The sequence below is a fragment of the Lycorma delicatula genome, chromosome 3, assembly GCF_047948215.1.
Source record: "Lycorma delicatula isolate Av1 chromosome 3, ASM4794821v1, whole genome shotgun sequence".
In the NCBI taxonomy this organism is placed as follows: Eukaryota; Metazoa; Arthropoda; class Insecta; order Hemiptera; family Fulgoridae; genus Lycorma; species Lycorma delicatula.
This window is the reverse complement of record NC_134457.1, coordinates 216,522,812-216,540,927: the sequence shown is the minus strand read 5'-3', so window position 1 is coordinate 216,540,927 and position 18,116 is coordinate 216,522,812. Positions and strand designations below refer to the sequence as shown.

Genomic DNA, 18,116 nt, shown 5'->3' with positions numbered 1-18,116 from the left:
GACACAGCAACGTTTTTACAATCTGTTCAGCAAGATAACTTGAACAATAAGTAAATAAGATCTGTATTCGAACTGACATTAAGTAGTCACAGACCCAGCGGCTGGTGACTTAACGAAACGAAATAGAAGAGCACTCCGTACAGCCGGACAGAGAATATTGTTCCTTAGCAATCTTGAAAAACTACTGATCTTGTTATCCAATAAAATGACCGCCAAATAATTCGGGAGCCGATCCACACGATTTTGATGCCGTAGGCTGATCGAAGAGATTTCCTGCCGAACGATTCGCTACTTAATATAACTATATATGAGGCTGTTGCTTATGTACCAGAGAATGTTTAGCATTTTTCGCAATGTTTTTTGGCTGGTAGCGTTCAAGTATGTCAATACTAGAGTTGCACGCTGTACCCCACAATTCAAGCTCTTAAGTCCAAATAGGCTTCAAAACTGATTTATAAACCAATAGTTTACTTTCTTCTGAAAGCCGATATCTATGCCCTATCAGCCAGTACACGCTTTTAAATTTGAGATCCAACTGCTTCCGCTTAGATTTGATATATTTCGCCCAAGTAAGTCGTCGGTCAAGATAAAAACCCAAATATTTAGTCCGGAGATCTCGGACTCGGAACATTGAAAACAGAAACGGAAAGACAGTGTTCCTTACGAAGGGTGAACCTGACGTGCTTTAATTTCGTTTCGTTTATATTTCTTTTCCAACACGTAAGTCACGATTCGAGGAGAGTGACATAATCTTGAATAAAACGAGACGCAATAGTCGAATTTTCGTGGATAGCAAGAATTCAGTATCGTCAGCAAATGTTGCAACTGTGGTATCTGCCGTAATTGTCATGCAACCGTAAATAGAACACACAAGATGGGTCCGAGAACGCTTCCTTCAGGTACCCCTGATGGTATACGGAACAAATCCGCCAAAACCTCTCCATATTTAACCTGAAAACACCTGTACTCTAAGTAAGATTTCAGTACTACGTAGAAAACATGCGGTAAAACCTTTTTCAGTTTATAGAGCAACACTACATGCCAAACGTTGTCAAAAGCCTGACTAACATCGAGGAAACTGCTGAACAGTACTATTCCTCCTCTAGAGCATGATTTATAACGTTAATAATCCTGTTTGCCTGCTTCACAGCAGCATGTTGCTCCTTAAACCCAGATTGGTGAGTCGGAATTTGATCGCTCACGAATTGCTTCATTCTTTTCAAGCACCTTAGAGAACACATAAAGCAGGCTGATAGACCTGTAAGACATTACATTTGTCGGTTCTTTACCCCGTTTTGCCATCACAATAATCTGTGAAATTTTACATGGACCAAGAAGCTGATGGAAATAGTTTCTAATAATGTTAGGTTTAAAAAATACCGTTACTTGTAAGGACGGGCGCTGTTAACAAGAAAAGGAAAATAAGAAATAACTGGGTCTACATAAAAATAATATACAAATAAAGAAGATAAGACAACTAAAGAGCGTAACTAAAGGCTCGGGAATTAGAGATTATATTACTTTTTACCTCAAATTTTTCAACTAATCTTCTGTGAAAATACTTTTGAGGATCAAAGTATCCGATTATATAAACTATAAATCTATAAAAATTCAACGCCAATAATGTGTTATACTCGGTCCAAAGCCTAGTTCGTAGAGATGAACTAGGCTTAATTAGTGACAGAAAGAGTCTGTCACTAATTTCTCTCCTCTCCTGTTGGTTTAAGACTTTCACTTCAAATTTTAACAACCCAACCTACATTTCAACATCCTTCATAATACCACATTTCAAATGTCGCTCTGTATAAGTCTACCGTCTTTTTCTCCTATATTCATGATCTACCACCATAAAGCTTTACACCCCACAAAAATATTTTCAAACATTTCTTTTTAATTTTTAAATCCACTCTTAATGCTTTCAAATTTCATCTTAAAAAACATCACATGAGCATTGTTATGCGATATAATTTAAAAATATTACGTTCTGATTAAAAGGTAGAATATATTTATTTATTCCTGTATACGTTTAACTTCCGGTAATTATAACTTCTGTTTTTAGCCGATACGATAATAAAATAATTGTTTCGATCATGTCACTCGATCCTGACAGAAGATCGTTAATTGACATCAGTGACAAAAATATACCGCTAATAAATAATTCAAACCGAGTAAATTTAATAAAAATTTAAACATAATATTTACAGATAAATTTCCCTTTCTTATTTTTCCACTAAAATGTTCGTAAAAGAAGACGTGCAAAAAATCTTAAACCGGCAAAACGTGTGAGCTGTTATTTTTCAGTACGGTGTTCAATGTATTCCCTCTTCCACGTCAAAACTATTAAGATTTAGGGGGCATTATTATGAGATATTTCACTAAAATCCATTCCGAATTTATCATGAGATACACAAATTCAAAAGTAAAATTCTAGAAAAGTTAAGTATAATTCAACAAAGCTCGCATGTCTTTTTTAGAGCCGCTTACAATCAGGATTAAATGAAAAACCTTTTATATGAGATTTAGGAAAATACTTTGAGTGCTTAATTATGGATCATGAGTGTCCGTAATACGGTGAGATTATTTTATCAAACGTTTTGTACTTTTTAAGTTAGGGCATTAAAAGTCAACAATAACAGAAATAGACAATGTAATATCTCACAGTACTTCGATTTTTAAGTTCTATTAAAAATAGAACTTAAAAATGATAGTTTTTAAGTTCTATTATGAACTTATAATAGTTCATAATAATGAACTCTTATAACTGGAGTTTTAAGAGTTCATTACAATAAGGATAATGAACTCTTATTATCCTTAATAAGTGTTTATTAAGGATAAACTCATTATAAACCTATTAACTAAATGATCCTATTATGATTAAGTTTTATTTTTTTAAGACCGATTAAGCAGTACATATTTTTAAACGAAAATGTAACATTGTTGATGAACGATGTACAATTTGAATTATCTTACAATTCACAATATAAAATAACATTACCGTATTATTCTATGTGATGCATGTTTAATTCTTTGTAATCAATGCTTAGTATTGGACCGTTACAGGGTAATGATATAGAACAGCATTCATTCTGATATTCACAATTCTTTAACCTAAACTTCCAAGAAAATAAACAGGAAAACATAGAATAAAAAAGTTAACCTCATTTAGGTAGTCAGAACTCACGCTCAGTAAAAAAATCTTTTTTCATCGTTTCCCTGCGCTGGTTTTCTTATTTGTATTAAAACGACCAGGCCTTCGTATTTATTTCTAATGGCATTTTTTTCATTCAGATAGTGTTTTTGAAAGTCTCTTCTACATTTTAAATAAAAAAGCAATAGAAAAATTAAAAATAAATTAACTAAAAAAAAAATTAAATATTTAAAAAATCAATTTCATAAAAACTACATTCAATAATAAAAATTAACATTTTCTCAATTCTTTTTTAATATTTCGACTTCATAAAATCGGCACGGTTTAGTAATTTGTACATAGGTACTAGTTTTTGTTTTATTTTGGTACGGATTTAAAAAATCCAAAATTTAATGAAAAATTGGAGAACTCAATATTTTTTTATATATAATTATTTAAATGTGATGCAGATCATGGGATTATAAACTGTTCTAAGGCTCCAAGGTCCCAGCTTCCTGCGTTAACTGCGGCGACCAACACCCAGCGAGTTACAAAGGGTGTGAAATTTATTAACAATACAAGACTGAGGTTTATCTATTAAACCCACCCTATCTTCCAGAGTTACATCTACTAGCTTCTAATGTCAATAATACTAATGCTACTGTCATTAACACTCCGCGTGCCAAAGGAGGAGATGCACGTGTAACTGGCTCGAGTGACAATGACTCTCATGTTTGTAATAGTAATACTATTAACGATAACAATCATACTGACTTTGTTAATAGGCTGGATATTTCTGATCCTACCTATTGAGAAAGTTACAATGTGTGGATCCTCTGATAACAATGATAATGAATACAAAAATAGGGTGAATGCTTCAGGTCCTACCCAAGCGGAACAAGTTAAGATGATTGGTTCCTACGGTCTTCAAACTACTGATAACCAGAATTTTCACGGGCTCTCATGCATATCGTAGACCATATGTTTCAAAGATTTGAACGAATGATAGGATATATGATGGACAGGATGTTCGCATGTTCGGAAAAAAATGGACAACTTTCAGACAAGCAATCTGGAATGCTAACCGGTTGTCTGATGAGAAACAAGATTTGGTTCTTTTGTTTCGTTATTAAGTCACAAACCACTAGGTCTGTGGCTATTTAATGTTAGTTCGAGTAGATCTTATTTCCTTATTGTTCAATTATCTTACTGAACAGATTGTAAAGTTACTGTGATGTTATAATAAATATAAAAAAAAATTATTATTTTAGAACATAAATTAAAGGACATAACAAATAATGTTTACTTCGAAAAACGACGAACGAAAAGCAGTAAGATTTCAGACGATGTCTGGTTTACGGAAATTGTTACAACAGCTTCAGAAATACAATCTATAATACTGTTCGGGTTAAAATCAATCATTTTAAGTATTTTAATTCCGTATTTATAAAAATTCAAAATGTTAAATAAAAATCTCGTATCGTTTTAAATTTACACCTTTCTCTTTCAGTATAAATTTCAAAATATTCACCTAAACACTTAAGCAGGTATTTAATTTACATTTCTTTCTTTCATTAATTTTCATATTTATTATTTTTTTAATATAAACTTTAATTTATTTTTTTAAATTGTATATAATTACTTACAATAAAAATATACCTTTAAAAATTAAACAACTAATTTCATACAAAATATAATATTTTACAAAACACTGCAGTATATATTTTTGAAATCCTCTTATCGAATACTTTTTTTTTTAATCATAATCCGTTGTACGAGTTTTAAACAACTTTGTTTTTTCTGTTTGAAGAAAATATCTACTATTGGATAATTTATTTTCTTCAAATATCGATAAGATCATTCACCTATTCGTAAGAATATTTTAATATTTTTAATATGAACGACGACTATAGCGGCAAGAGTGGTAGCAACTCAGCCTTTAATCCGAAAAGTTCCGAATTCAAATTACGGTCATTGCTGCCCTGGCTGTTAACGAAGACCCTGGCTCAGCCTCGCAGAGCCTACAAATGGCGCTAGACCGTGTCTGCGTGAGGCAGAAAAAATGGAGGATTGAGGTTAATCAAGATAAGTCGAGGAACGTCACATTTGCCATGCGCAGGTATGACTGTCCCGGTGTGTACTTCGATGGTGTTTTGAACCTACAAACGGAGACTACGCGGTACCTGAGACTTCACCTGGATCGGCGTTTGACCTGGAAGTGTCACGTGAGGATGAAGAGGAAACAGCTAAACGCAAGGTACAGGGAACTTCATTGGCTGCTACAAAGGAACTCAGGCCTCGCGTTATCCAACAATATCTTAATTTATAAGGGTATCCTGCGCCCAATCTGGACGTACGGTGTAGAATTGTGGGGAACGGCCAGTACTAGTAACGTGGAAATTATAAAATGATTCCAAAACAAAGTAGCGAGGTTCGTGAGATTGCACAACAGCGCAATGTCAAATATTTGTAGAGGCTTGAGAATCATGTAAACCACTACTCGATAACAGCAGAGACGTCCGACGGTTGGGGCGTGCCCATGTGCTCGGGTCTGCGTAACAGTCTGGAATCCAACACCGTCAAGTTTAGTGGTGTCGTATCTAATTTCTTGTTACTTCTCTTTCTTTTTATTCTTGTTTTTTTTCTTTTTATATTTTTTTTTCGTTTTATTCTTTGTTATTAATGTTTGTTTTGTGGACTATATGAAACTGAAATTAATGGTTTGTGATTTATCACTGAGCTTAAAATTTCATATGGACTTTATGTTTACTTGCAGCTATTTATCGAGTATTAGTTATTTTGGGAGTTTCTTAAGGCCTCCCTTATCACGTTGCTTTTGTCAGGAAATTTACTTATGGCTCAACAGAAGAGTCGATTGTAATTATAATTGTAACTGAGAAAAAATAATTACGGTCAAGCACGGAATTTTTCATAAACTACAAAATTTCCATTCCATTATCGCAGTCATAAATTTAAAAAAAAGAACAAAGAGATAATCGTCCTCCCTTCTCACAGGGTAATACGATATGAAAAATAATTTAAAAAGAACAAAGAAATATATATAGTATAATGTAATAATTCGAAAGAAATAGAATCAGGAACGTGAAAAGGGCAAACGAAACAAAACACTTGAAATATAAGTCAAAGCTTGTACTATTTTACGTTATTTGTGTTAAAAAAAAAATTGATACAATTATTGAATATGGACATTTTTTCTAAAGAAAAAATCTAATCGTGAAATAATATTAGGAACGACTTGAAATTTTACAAGGGGGTAATGAAAAGTATTACATATTTTAACTAAACATTATAGAAAATCTTATCGCTAAAAATTATAGAGCTCGTAAATTGCATATATCAAAATATGAAGGCGTAAAGACTGTTATTCTTAAATATTTTAAAGATTTTTTAACGAGTTCTTAAAAAAGAAGTCTTTAATTTTTTAAGTTTTATAGATTTTTAAATTATAACAGCTCTAACTCATGTATTTTCTTCCGTCAGCCAAACCTTAGTAAAATCCAAATACACCATCTTAACAGAAAACCACAAGATTAACGAGAAGATGGGTCACAGTAAATTTATATTATCCCCAAAAATCCAATTTACCCTTTACCAAAATGGAATTTAAATCGGTTATAAATTAGTATCAAAAAGATAACCAGGAACTTAAATGATCGCAGTCAGAAAATTTTCGAAGTAAATTGTATTCAGCCGTCAACCATCGCTTTTTCAGCCAAAAGTATGTCAGTATAGGCGAGAGTGAGGTTCACTTTATCGATTCTAAGTGGGTGGCCTCAACTGGCCTCGCATCGGTCTACCTCAGTTACCTCCATTATTTAACTTTCACCTTCAGTAGTTGCCCCTCGGTTGTATTATATTTCCTTGAAATCTGTTAACGTTTTTTTTTTTTTTTTTTGTTATCCATATTTATATGCATAATGTAGAACATTAAATTATCCGTAAATAAAGTTTAATTATAGAGAAATAATATTAAATTCCTAAAGAATTAAACATAAAAGTTTATGCAATATAATAACACAACTGAAGATAAAAAACATAAATAAATTTTTATTTTCCCATATAAATAACGTAAACTACACCAAAAATAATTATATGATAATTTATTAAACACTAAGAAAAATCTCTGATATATTATAAACATAACTTTTTTTAAAATAAGACAAATCCGTAAACAATGAAAGTAATACACAAACAATATGTGTAAAATGAAATACTACTGATAAAATTCTATTAAAAGCATTCTATTTATTCGATAGAAGGAAGTGTTTGTATTATTTATAATTATGACATTTTAGTTGACAAATCAATACTTTTCTTTATATTGAAATAATTTTTTTTTGTTTTATATTTTTCTCTAAATTTCTGATAACCCTTGATAAGTAAAATGTTTGATAACACTTTTTACAAAAAATCAAATGTTACGGGATAAGTCCATTAATCTGTACCAAGCGTTTTCTCTTTTTAAGGAAAAAAATAAAATTTAGTATGCTTAAGACGTTTTACTTCCTTGTACAAAGTAATGGAAGTATTTGACAGCGAAAAATTTCGGTTTTCAGATTTCAGCGAAAATATCCATTTTCACCATCCCTGAATCCATTTTCAATAGTTTCGGCGTGACGTCTGTATGTACGTACGTACGTATGTATCTCGCGTAATTCAAAAACGATTAGCCGTAGGATGTTGAAATTTTGGATTTAGGACTATTGTAATATCTTTTTGTGCATATTCCCTTTCGATTGCAATCGATTAGACCAAAAGTATCCAAAAAATCTGAAAATCCAAACAAATCTGGATTTTGGACTTTTTCAACTATAGTAATAAGCCCTCATTGAGAGCTTTTCAACGATATATCAAAGTGGTACTTATTTCCATTGGTTCCAGAGTTATAACCAAATAAAATTTTATTTAATGAAATATTTGGATCTTACAAGGGAAAAAACATCGGTTCGAATCGGACTTCATCTTCATTTTTTTTAAATTTAAATATACTGATTTATTAATAATTATTAGCCTTGGATTAAGAAGTGTTAGGAGACCAATTTGGTTTCAGGAAAAGTATAGGGACAAGGGAAGCAATTTTAGGCCTCAGATTAATAGTACAAGAAAGATTAAAGAAAAACAAACCAACATACTTGGCATTTATAGACCTAGAAAAGGCAATCGATAACGTAGAATGGAATAAAATGTTCAGTATTTTAAAAATATTATGGTTCAAATACAGAGATAGAAGAACAATTGCTAACATTTACAGGAACCAAACAGCAACAGTAATAATTGCAGAAGTTAAGAAAGAAGCCCTAATAAGAAAGGGAGTCCGACAGGGATGTTCCCTATCCCCGTCACTTTTTAATCTTTTCATAGAACTAGCTGTTAATGTAAAGAACAATTTAGATTCGGAGTAGCAGTACAAGGTGAAAAGATAAAGATGCTACGATTTGCTGATGATATAGTAATTCTAGCCGAGAGTAAAAAGGATTTAGAAGGAACAATGAACGGCATAGACGAAGTCTTACGTAAGAACTATCGTATGAAAATAAACAAGAACAAAACGAAAGTAATGAAATGTAGAAGAAATAATGTAGACGGACCACTGAACGTGAAAAGAGGAGGAGAAAAGATTACGAAGGTAGAAGAATTTTGTTATTTTGGAAGTAGAATTACAAAAGATGGACGAAGCAGGAGGGATATAAAATGCCGAATAGCACCGGCGAAACGAGCATTCAGTCAGAAATATAATTTGTTTACATCAAAAATTAATTTAAATGTTATGAAAAGATTTTTGAAAATATACGTTTGGAGTGTCGCTTTACATGGAAGTGAAACTTCGACGATCGGAGTATCTGAGAAGAAAAGATTAGAAGCTTTTGAAATGCGGTGCTATAGGAGAATGTTAAAAATCAGATGGGTGGAGAAAGTGACAAATGAAGAGGTGTTGCGGCAAATAGATGAAGAAAGAAGCATTTGGAAAAATATAGTTAAAAGAAGAGACAGACTTATAGGCCACATACTAAGGCATCCTGGAATAGTCGCTTTAATATTGGAAGGACAGGTAGAAGGGAAAAATTGTGTAGGCGGGCCACGTTTGGAATATGTAAAACAAATTGTTAGGGATGTGAGATGTAGGGGTATACCGAAATGAAACGACTAGCACTAGATAGGGAATCTTGGAGAGCTGCATCAAACCAGTCAAATGACTGAAGACAGAAAAAAAACCTTTGTAAAAAAATTTACGATAAATAATAATTCAATAATAACAATAAAAAAAATCAAAAGTTATTAATGAAATAAAATTTTATGTACTTTTCGTTTAAGAAAAAAATATATATATGTAATTTAGTAGGCGTACAAGGAAGTGATGTGGTGTTCACATCAACAAAAAAAATTCACTATACCAGTATACATTACGTTTGTCTTCAACAAGAAAGGAAAAGAAACTGTAAAATGAAAAACTGAATAATCTTAGCGTATCGGACTCTAGGGAGTACATATACAGTACAATATATATTCAACGGAGAATATGCTGTGCAAGCACGGATATACTGTCATTAATCTTCCAACGGTGTAAAAGACAACTGTAATTACATCTGCACGATCAATACTTCCTTCATACAATATAGGTGAATTAGAACATAACATTTATCAGATTAAAAATTATATTAGAAATTAATAATTTAACTAAAATTAAACTAACAACTTTTTAATCAGAAAGAAACATTAGATTATTCTCATCCACCCCATTACATACGAACTCAAATATTATTTAAGCGTTAAAATTAAATTCAATCAAACAAACATATATTAAAACAATCAGTGCTGAGCACTTGCAGGCGATTGGTCTGTACATACATGCAACCCACTGACCAGGCACATGTGCGTGATAGTACAGCGGCTTTTCTATCTCTACTGGTGAGTGTCAGTATATTACTGTTGACTCGGTTTCGTATGTTAGCGCGTCAGAAATTTTGTTACTGTAACAAAATGTTCGTCATAGTTTCACTGAACCGGCTGTTTTGATGGAATTTTAAATTTGGATGTACTTCCATCACTTCTGAAAGAGGATAAATTTATAATAGATTTATTTTATAAATAATTTATTTTAAATTAGTACTTTTAGGCGATTATTTATATCCTTTACAATAAACTGTACGTTACATAAATATTTTAATTTCATTATTATCTTTTCAACCCTTATGTTCATAGGCGAATACCCGGATTCCTACCGCGGTGCATTCGCGGAATTAAATGAAAAAAATTTCCTTTGAGCTTCTGGATCGTCGTTATTTAGCTCGAAAGCAATCAAATTATAAATAAGATTTAATTTTTTTTTCCAATAAAAAAAAATTGGACTGAACGGAAGCCAACGCTGTGGTCGTACCCGTTTTTTTTTTTTTCATAAAACGAAGAAATAAATTATTTTTATCCAATTAGAACACTAAAAAATTAGTTAACATAAATTGGCAGTTTAAACAAGTGAGAAATTTATGAATAATCTCGACCACGTGCGAATGAATGTTCAATACAGACGGTGTAAATCCAGTGATTTTCCGTGTCCAATACGCACCATTCGCTGGCGCGAGGTCGGGTTTTTCAAACTTCTTATAATTCAAGGTATAAATGGTGATAACCAGTATCCTTAAGCGATTAGAATTATCTAAACGGTAGTTACCGGAGGCTAAAAGGATAGAAAGAAAGAAGAAAAGAAGTACCCTTAAGCGAGTTAAAAACAAAAAAAATTATAATTCAGCACATAGTGTTGACACGCCGACGAAAAGCAAGCATTGGATGTTTTAAGTGAATTCTTTTTTAATAATTCAACGTTAAAAATAGTTATTAAAAAAAATTTACTTACAAAGAATTATAAAATAACCTTGACTGACAATAAATAAAAAACACTGCACTAAATCTAAAACTAATAAATAATATAGCTTTATCAGCGACATCAAATTCTTTTCAAAGTCTGAATAGGATAGCAGACAACAGAACGCTATACGGAGAAGGCGTTCTAATTAGATGATGACCTCAGATTAAAGATAATTTTTGAAAGGCAGCATAAAGATTTATAAATTTACCTACATGTTAGTTTGTAAATTATTTACAAATCGTCTAAATCGTCCATATCGTCTATAAATCGACCCGGCATTTTTTTATCCATTTCTTTCTACTATTAATCTTTTCTTTTTTTTTAATATTTGTTACATTCTTAGTTATTTTCTAACGTTTCTAATATTCATCTTCCTGTACTGTTTTTATCTTCTGAACTTTATTATTTCATTTAGAAATCCTTACCTCCTTGATTTGTCTCATTTTTTGACCGATGAATTAATTCACCACAAAAACCTTACAAAGAAGTTTGTACGTAGAAATATGAAGATGAAAATTTGTAGCGTATGAAAAATGCAATGCCTGACGGGCACTTGAACCCACGACCTCCGGATTAAAGACTAAGAGATTGTACCACTCTTCCATGGAGATCGGCAATTTATAATTCTTAACATCTTATAAATTCTTATCGTTCAAACTCTAAAAACCAAATATCAAAAGCTAACGAAATGATTTTATATTCTTTGTCTTCCTGGCTTTATTAAAAATTATATTCCACAGCAATTTAAAGCGACCTTCGATATAAATAATTTCAAAAAAAATTCCTTTCTAATAATGAAATCAATATTTTATAATTATAAATAACAGATTTTATAAAATAGAACGACGTGATTATAACAGTAATTAATATTAATAAGGAAAAAAAAATTGCACAAATTTGGTACAAAATTTGGTCACAAATTTGGTACCAGCAAAATATGAGTCCCATCGCCTTTACTTATGGAGGGCCTAAGGTTGGGGCAGCCCCGTCCAGGAGGGGTGGACCGTATAAGTGTCCCACTCTCGTTGATTGTGTCTTCAACATGGGAAGGCACAGTAAGACCGTAGTCCCGGTGGGGGATCCCTTTGGGATTCCCCATTTGAGGTGTGGCATCAAGACCGGAGTCCCGGTGGGGGGATTCCTTCGGGTCCCTCATTAGAGGCATGGCGTATAATTAAAAGACCGGGTTGCGGCTACCTGGGGGGAACTTTAGTTTCCGATGAGGTAGTTTGAAGCGATGGCACCCCCTGGAGCTCAGTAAATGCTTAGTTGCGAATCCAGCTCCTCGCGAGGGGGGGGGGGGATAAACCAATGATGTACTAAAAAGAAGAAGAAAAAAAGATCATCGACCTCCGAAATAAACGTACTACTATTTACTTTTATGTTTTTAATAAGTCGTTATTAGGATAAAAATACGTTTAATTTTTATCAAAACAGCAGGTGAAATTTTTTAAGAATTATCTTCGCGTTGATTATTACACCATACAATAAAGTACGAATATCTCAGGCATGAGACTATGAAAATTGTTGCAATATTTACTAGTTTTTAAAAACCATCATAGATAGTTTTTCTTAATTAATTAGCGTTAGAAAAAAAGATAGTAATGTGCAAGAGTAAAAACTATCAGTTAAATTTTTAATCGCTAAGGAGATACAAATTCTATTCTGTATGAAAACATCAAAAGTTCAAAAACATCACTACTATCCATTTTTATAAGAAAGTACTGTAATTTAAATACCGATTAAAATTTTATGGTTAATCTCATGGATGAATTAAATTAGAAAACGCTACCAGATGATTGACACAAACCAGCAAAAACCGTTTTCAGTAGATTACAGTAGGCTACTTTAAAGAAGCTCGAGTTATTCATCTATGTACTGAAAGAATGAGGAGAGATTAGAAGGTCTGGTCTTACACGATAAACACCTTTTACTATCACGTTGTGTTTTGACGATCTTCAAATAAGTATTCCGGAAGCAAAGCCCCCAGATAAATGAAACTTCCACATAAATGATCCCTCTACAAAACACCACGAAGATAAAATGGATATCAGAAATCTGAAGCATAAAGGAAACGTGAAACGAGATCTCATAATTCTATCTGAGACGGGAGTATGATATTATGCCTTATTAGATTTAATATACACTGCAACAAATTACTTTTCTTTAACTACTTAAAAGCGAGTCGAACACAAGCGCTGCTTTCTTCAAAAAGAAAATCTTTTAAAAAATTGTTAAAAATACCGTTACGTGATACGATTAAGCAACTAGTAATTACTAACACGCTACAAGAAAGATTTGTCTAAAGTTATGGTATGAACACAGTCAGGGTGGACTAAGTAAAATAAATTGAAGTGAATTTTATTTATCAGAACGGAAGAGAAAAGCTGCTGCTGTTATATATCATTACTCTAACTTAGTTAAAAAATGCCAAATAATATTACTAAATCATTACCTACTGATGAAAACAAATAACAAACCTGAAACAGAAAAAAAAGTAAATATAAATTAATATACATAAATATAAACATAGAATACAAAATAACTAGATAGTAATGTATATTCAAATAATTTAAATGTAAATTTAAATAAGTAAACCCAAGGTTATAAAGATTAAAAAAGCAATTTTTTTTTGTAAAAATATAATCGGAATAAAAGAAATAAGCAAAGTGTAAGAGAATAAAAAAGGATGTTAGAAACACGTAACGCATAACTGAAGAACCAGGACGTAAGATTATGTTGAGATTGAAATATTGATCAATTTTCAGAAGAAGATTGGAGAAGCGCCTTAAACATACCAACTTGATTTATAACAAAAAAAATAAATCAAAATGATTCTTAATAACAAACAGAAGAAAGTTTAATACATAAAGATGCGATAAAATGGAAGTAATGTACATCGAGCCGGGTTCGAGTACAGAATAATCATCACACATTTATAAGAGTAGGAAAACGCGCTTTCAAAAAAAAGAAACGACGTTACAAATTAGTTATAAATAATTTTTTATATTTCAATATTCAAAAACTTTTCTAAGATATCACAAATCACAAGTCCGAAATACTACATTACAACTGATCTATCCGTTGCAGCCAAAACCATTTGTAAAAAATTAAAGACACAGTGATATAGATATCCATCATCAGCTCCAGCGAGCCAGCAGGGGTTAATAAAATATAAACAGAAGCCTCTGGTTGCTAAAGTAACTGGACGGTTTACATCCAAATTTAACAGATACCTAATTTCAGTTTGGAAAATTGTTAACCGTTTGATTTTTGGATAACCTACATTGGAGATCGGGGTGAAAGTTTATATAATTCAGCTGGATAACTCCACGAGTCCACGGGATGGTCGAGAGTTTTCGTGCGAGAACCTTAGCATAGTCTCCGATAGCTTTTCAGTATCTGGAGGAGAACTAATCTGTTTTATCGAACGATTAATTATGTAAAATCATTGATTAAGAATACGGTTTTCTTATTTTAATTTCTCATTAAAAATAAATAAACCGGTTCTAATACAACTAAATATAACATATATATTTAAAACAATTACATAATTATTCTATAAAATAACAAAAATGAATAGTGTACGCCTAACGGCTAACGTTTTGTATATCCTATACCTACACGTCAAAATCCTGTATACTTATCGCCTACACGTACACTTCTGCGAAATTAATTTGTTAATGACAGATTCGTTGATAAAAGGTGATTAATATTATTATTTTTTCAAAACCAATTAATCAGATGTATGTATATTACACAAACATTAAGGGTGGTGACTTTAATAGGATTACATTTAATAATTATTTGCTATACACCTATATATTTAACATTCTGAAGTAAAAGATAATTTCATATCATCTTCACAAGTTCGCCTACACACGGTCATTGTGCCAAAGCGCATGCAACAACTACGTATAACACGAAAAGTTATTCTGCATTACATTAAATAAATTTCAACTTTTATAAAAATATTATAATTACACGCATTAATTAAATACCTAAATATATTTCTTTTACAAGATAAAATAAGAAAATCGATATCAAAATAGAATTTCACAAAAATAATTTTTATTTTCTTCTTTAAATTTTTACTTTTTGAAGGGAACCAAATAAAAAGAATAAATAAAAAAACAATTATGAAAACCCTAATTAATCTTAATTTCTCGAAAACGTTAAAAAGTCGAATTTAACAAACGTAAAAGTATATTACAGCTTTTAAATGCGATTTAAAAAAAAAAACTTTATTATACATTTTGGATATTTTATTTTTAATGAAAATAGTAGTCTACAAAAAAAACACGCTACTCATACGAAAGACTCGTTTTAGCAAAAAAAAAAAAAAACTTTTGATTATAAAATATTTATTTAAAATTAAACATAACGATGTTAAGAGACTCCTAAGGAGTATGAGCTATAACTTCTTAAAATGTAGGGATATGTGTTATTTTTTAAACAATATTGTTTTCCTACTAATATGCTTGAAAATTTTAGTAGAAATATCATGAATATCAGAATAACATCTGGAATACAATATAATAAAATATAACGGTAGCAACTTAGGAATTACAACAATAAAAAATAATAAAAATTATTTGAAAAATATCAACTTAAATCATAAGAAGACCACCAGAAGAATTTCCTAATAAACTAAAATAAGAATCTTAAAAATTATAATTTATTTTGGGTATGCATTAGGTAAAGATTCCAGCGTAAATTATATGAAAAATTGTTAACGACTGATTCGATGATAAAAGCCGATTAATATTAATTTTTTTTTCAAAACCAATTAATCAGATTTACGTATATTACACAAACATTAACGCTGGTGACTTTAATAGGATTACATTTAATAATAATTTAATCTATTACATTTAATAATAATAGGATACATATAATACATAATAGGATTACATTTAATAATAATAAGAATCTGCCCATGTCCTTGAATTCTATAAAAGAAAGATTTAACGTGTTATCGAATAAAACTTCCACAAGTCCAATAGTAAACAGTCTACACATCCGTAAACGAAACAGAAAAATTTCGACGACAGGTACTTTATTTGTATGATTTTTCCCTAACTGTGCCATGACGTTAAGCAAAACTTTTTCCCACCACTGACATTTAGCTGATCGACTGAACAGCTTATGTTTAATCGTTGATATTTTGCTCCGATCAGGGTGCCCGATCTCTCAAGAGGTTGTGAATGAAATAGTATTCTGGTGCCACAAAAGGTTCTTGGAGCTACTGCAAATTCTGGGTCGAGCTGTTTGTCCTTGCTCCGATTCTTCGACAGGCGAATCGTTCTTTCAATATCAACAGTTTTGACTTGACACGTGTTTAAAACCACACCGAAATATACGTGCACCACCAGAACAGAAATTTGTAGCGTAACGAAAAGGTCTACATCGTCCTGCCTTAATAACTCGCTAACTATTATTAAACTCAGACACAGACACGTAAATGCGGTGTCATTTGATAATTTACATGATCAGCTCGCCGATACGACTTTAGAATTTGCGTCACTGGCAAGCGGTAAGTCGGTTAGGGGGCAGAACGGTCAAAACTGGCGCTGATTTCCATTTAGTGTAGCTCACGACTTAGACGTGATTCGTGTGTTTGTGTTGAGAGTGTGTCGAGATACATCGATTTGAGTAGCAATAAGAGTATTTTGGATATTTACGTGTAAAAAATTACAGTAAACATGTAAAAAAGTATAAAAATTCAATATGCCACCCGGAAATATAAATTACGATATTGTTGGAAAGGGGAGGTTATGGGCCACGCACAGCTACCCTAATGTCCGGTGCCAAGCGAGCGAAACTGTTTCGGGAGCGTTGTAAAGCTGGCACGGCGCGCTCAGTGAACGATGCCGATGGCGCGACCACCCTACACCACTGCTGTACCCGAACTAATGGACATAACGAGTGAACATAACACCCATACATTTATCGAAGACGTCACTGGGCTGATGGATGGACCATTAGCAGCGGACAAACGCTTCAAAAAGATATTTGAAAACAATCCGTTTGGTCTATCTTGCAGCGTTTGTGATCGACCAATTCATCTGTAGAGTTAGCCAAATGAAAGAACTAAAATTTTCCATTGGAAACTTTCAGTTTAGTTAAAAAAAAAAATACGATGGTGGCTCTCCCATTTAACTCTAGAGATAAGTTGGTCGGTCTGTAGCTGGGAGGAACTTCATCCAAGGTCTGTAACGTTTCACGTTAAACCAACGGCCTTGCGCCCCGATAAAGCCCTAGCCGTATTTTTCCCTTATTCTCTTTCCTGATGTTTAAAATTTTTGGATACACATCAGAACCGACTGAGGGTGGAGGGGTCTATACAGCTGGTTAATTTTTAATGCGATTCAGTAGAAGGGGTTGGTTGCCAGTGAATTTATCAAAGAACTTTTGTTTCTTGTTTAGAGGCGGTATAATAAATAAGCCTAATGGCTTAAAAAGGGTAAAGTCAAACCTCCTATAATACAGTTCAATATCTTATGTAAAATATTTCGTTACTAAACACAAGTTTTATAACATATTTGCAGAATCATTTGAAATAATTTTTCACTAAATTCTATCTGTTGATAGTAGTTAATGAATTCTCATAAATTGTTCCTATATTAAGTTTCAGAAATAAATCAGTGAAATTTGTAGTAATGAACAACCAGACTTCATGCCTTTATTAGAGGTTACTGCACTGAAATGACGTTTCTTTTTATAACAGCATTATAATCAATTAAAACTAATAACGAGTCATTTCTACTGCTATTTACTTCTATTCATTTTAACTGCTAGTTAGGTACCATAATCAACCTGACGTAAAATATAACTTACTTCTGAAAAAGTCTATTCTCAAAAACAATAACCATTTCATATCTGGCTTACTAAGAAAATTCATCAAAAACGAAGAGATTTTCAATTAATTTTTAACCGAATGAAAGTCTTCATTTATATCTCAGTTTAAAAATTAGCACACAATGTCCGTTCAAATGCAAATAATCAATTCTGATGAGTTAAAGCGGCCCGAAAATGGTGACTAAAATGAATTTCATTACTTTCAAGTACAGTAAATCTGATTGTATCTAATAGAATTTTCATCGG

At 31.9% G+C, this 18,116-nt stretch overlaps 1 protein-coding gene across 3 annotated transcripts in view; it reads right to left on the bottom strand.

The window, feature by feature from the left end:
- Cow (Proteoglycan Cow) overlaps positions 1-18,116 on the bottom strand; it is a 746,474-nt gene that overhangs the window by 631,131 nt on the left and 97,227 nt on the right. The window lies entirely within an intron of this gene.